The sequence below is a fragment of the Pundamilia nyererei genome, unplaced genomic scaffold, assembly GCF_000239375.1.
Source record: "Pundamilia nyererei isolate P.nyererei 1_Seehausen unplaced genomic scaffold, PunNye1.0 scaffold00269, whole genome shotgun sequence".
Classification (NCBI taxonomy): domain Eukaryota; kingdom Metazoa; phylum Chordata; class Actinopteri; order Cichliformes; family Cichlidae; genus Pundamilia; species Pundamilia nyererei.
In genome coordinates this window covers 691,500-695,152 of record NW_005187670.1, presented here as the reverse complement: position 1 = coordinate 695,152, position 3,653 = coordinate 691,500, and the positions used below count along the sequence as shown (strand labels likewise).

General features: G+C 44.2%; 1 protein-coding gene across 1 annotated transcript in view; it reads left to right on the top strand.

Annotated features, from left to right (window-relative positions):
• The first annotated feature begins 518 nt into the window (after positions 1-518).
• Positions 519-3,653, top strand: part of LOC102210697 (interleukin-10 receptor subunit beta-like) — a 15,021-nt gene continuing 11,886 nt past the window's right edge. Inside the window, exon 1 of the mRNA XM_005750332.2 lies at positions 519-661. The gene's annotated coding sequence lies outside the window, so the exon portion shown is untranslated. The remainder of the gene's footprint in view (positions 662-3,653) is intronic.

Below are 3,653 nucleotides of genomic sequence, written 5' to 3'. Positions count from 1 at the left end.
ATGTGTATTTATGACGACGATTTGTGAGACTGGTAAACTTATGATACGTACGATGGTCTTTCGTTCTACACGGTGCATTTCAAGGTCCTGCATCCATCCGTCGGTAAACTGTACCTGGGCTTGTTGCAGTGACCTGAAGTTACTAACCTTCATGAGTGTATGCGCTCACTCCAAGAACCGTGTGATTATAAATATGAGCGTGGTGAAGTTGGGCAGCACGCTGACGTCTTTTGTCCCTTTGTGTGCTCGTAAGGGTCTAACACTTTCACTGGTTTGATTTTTTTCCTCGTATCTTTTCTTTGACTTTTCATCATGTCTGTCTTTGTACGGACCGGCATTGTTCTCCTTCGTTTTGTACAGAACTTTTTTAGGGGACAAAGAAAAAGCAAGAACTTATTGGAACCGAAGAATGAACGTTTTGCGGTGCTGCAAATGCTTGCATTTGATGCAGTAAATCACGTGGTCTGTCAATCTCTATACAAACAGAAGATGAATGTGTGTCACTCTGTTTTTGTCCTGCAGGTGGAGCCGATGGATCCAAGGTGCCGCCTCCTCAGAACGTCATCACGAAGACCTTGAACACCAACTACACGCTGAGCTGGGACTGGCCGCCGGGCGCTGCAGGGACCCACGCCGTCACCTTCACCACGCAATATGTGCCGTAAGTCTGAGAATCACGAGGGCGGGGCTTATTTACCTGTCAGACGGTGGACACAGAGGGCGTGGTCCACCTGAAACATGTTTTCTTGATTCAGGTTCAGACAGGTTTGAGCTGAGAGAAACTAACTGTGAGCCAGCTTTAAAGTCAGTTACCATGGTAACACAGAGCGCTGCTGAGAGGGAAACCAGCCGTGAGTAAAGAAAGACATCATCAATGGAGCTGTGGCACCGGGATTCACCATGGCGACGGGCCGCTGTGGTAACCCCGCTAACAGCTGATGGAGTCGCCTTTCATAACATCTGTCGTTATGACGACGCCGTGAACGTGAACATTTCAAACCTGCAGCGGAGTCTGAAGTTCAGCTTCTTTTCCTCCTGGCGGCTGAATCGCTAAAGATGTGAAACTCCTGTTTCTGTAAATAAAACCGAGCTGTGTGAGCGATGGCTCCTCTGCTGCTCTTAACATTAAACGTAGCCTTCCTCCAAATGGAGGCTCTGCTCCTTATCCCGCCGTTGCCATGGTGACCCATGGTATCGGGCTCGCTTTCATGGACTCGGGCCTGGGTGAACTTTGATCGGCTTCAAAGTCTCTATCGCCCCCTGGTGTCTGGCTGGAGTATAGGTCCTAAACCCCGCCTCCTCCATGTTAGCGGATGGGACAGGGGTCAGGCTGATATAAAACAGTTCTCCTCAGATAATTTTTTCCAAAAATTCTTTCTTACATTATCAGTAGTTCTCATCGCACTGATTTGTGTTCAGTTGGTCTCCTTTCTATTAAGTTTGATTCTAATTAAACTTATAATGCTGTTAAAAATCATCACAACACTTCTGACTCGCAGTCACGGATAAACTTGCGTCTCTCTGTTTGGGAGTAGCAGATAGAGCGTGGATGCCGAGAGGAGCTCCAGCGTCCCGACTGTTTCAAACAGACAGCCTGAGGTGTTCTTCAGTAAACTGGACTACCCGACAGAACAGAGGTAAGTTAAATGTGTTTGTAAGCTAATCTGTAACTAACGTCCTTAGCTAGCTAGCTAGCAGAAACTCGTTTTGTGCGTTTAGCTAATCCGAGCAGGTGAATGAATTTACCCTGACTAAGGAAATGAAGAGAAACGCCCCGGGCCGCTCAGTTACTAACTAACTACCATTACTGTACTTTTAGACTGTAAGAGCAACAGGACTCTGCTTCAGCTCGTGTGCAGAGCTGATTATTAAATATGTGCAAACAGCAGCATGTTTTCTGTGTCCTGTCACATCTGTAAGGACAGAAAGACCAACTTATAAAAAAAAGCTTGCACTTCAGTAACCCCCATTAATTATTAATTAATCATATAACTGTACCAAAGCCCAATATTTATGTGCTGATACCAACTACGGCCACTTGACAGCTTAAGTTAAAATGTATGTTTAATTTTTCCACTTATGACTTTTGTTTAAAATATTCAGGTTAAAAAACAGTCTGAATTATTGTTAGTGAGGTATGTTCACAGTCACGTGCAGTATTCTGTACAGCTTAAATCCTTGAGGAGAAATAATTGAAAGCATTAATGTTTGTTTCTCAGTTCTCAGGCAGCAGGTCACACACTGCTGATAACACCTCCGTGTGTTGTGACCAGGATGCAGCAGCAGACTGAACCAGGACTCAAACCTGCTCCATCATCTCATCTTTGCAGATCTCCATTTATACAGCACCGACAACTCAAAGGTGAACATTATCCTCAGATTCAGACCTCAACACCACCCAGTGACAGCAGACAGATCATCCATCATGTTCACATGTTAACTGCAAAACTAATGACAACAAGGTTAAAGCACCACATGTGCTGTCAGTGAAAGCTGCAGCTGTTTATTGATAAAGTTAAACACTGACTGCATGAAGAGAACATGATGTTTTCTCTGACACAATTAAATAAAACCCGATGAAGGTCAAAGGTCGTCACTTGTATGTTGAACTAAAAACTTGTCGTCTGGGATCCTTTCACTGTTTTTTGCCAATGGTGTGTTATTTACCATAAGCATCTACCATCGCAGAGTCCAGAGCTGCCTCCATCCTCAAAGACCCCACACACCCCCAGACTGTTCACTCTTCTGCCCTCGAGACGAAAGTTCACAAGTGTGAAATCCAGAACATCTCGACTCAACAACTCCTTCTCCACTGCTATCAGACTCCTGAACAGCTGACCTATTTTAGCAGTAATAATAATTTTTGCACATCAGGTCATCTCACATATCAACCAGCATATTAAGCTCATAGCTCTTTTAATACTTCAATTGTTTTGTCTCCATTCATTTATCCATGCTATTTGTATTTTATCTATTTGTACACATTAACCAGCATCTGTGTGTGGACAGCAGAGAAAGAAAATGCTTTTCTTTGCACACATGACAACAAACGCTTCGAACAGACAGCTGTGGGTGGGTCCCTGCTCGACTGGACCAGCACTGCAGCGGGCATTATTCATCTCCACAGTAACTGTCAACTATAGACCTTTTTGAAGAAACTAACAATAAGTTGAATAGTTTTCTTTACCTGCATGGCTCAAGTACAGCTGCCAGCTTTTGGAGGTTTACCAGCTCTGATGGAGTTAAAATGACCAGCTCGTGCTTTTGTTTGTCTACAGCAGCAAAAACAGCCTCTTGATTCTTTAGTAGAGAGAAACCACATCCAGTGTTGAACTCCACCGTGTGGAAACATCCTCTGTGAGTGGCTCTTTCTGTTGCCCCAGACTTGTTTGCTCCTGGTGTAGTTCCTCCATATTAGCAGGTGCTGTCTGTAATCTTGCTTTTCAGTGTCATAAAGCTGTTGAATTTTACTTGAAATAGTCTTTCAGGCAGTTGGAAAGTTGGACCACCTGACGCTAACTGTAGCACATGTTCTAACCCCCTATCTTCTCCCACTGATAGTGGTCTACAGCCCAGAGCAATCCATTGTGTAAGTTTGTCCAATGTTGACTTACTACTTATCAGAATCAGAATACTTTATTAATCCCTGGGGG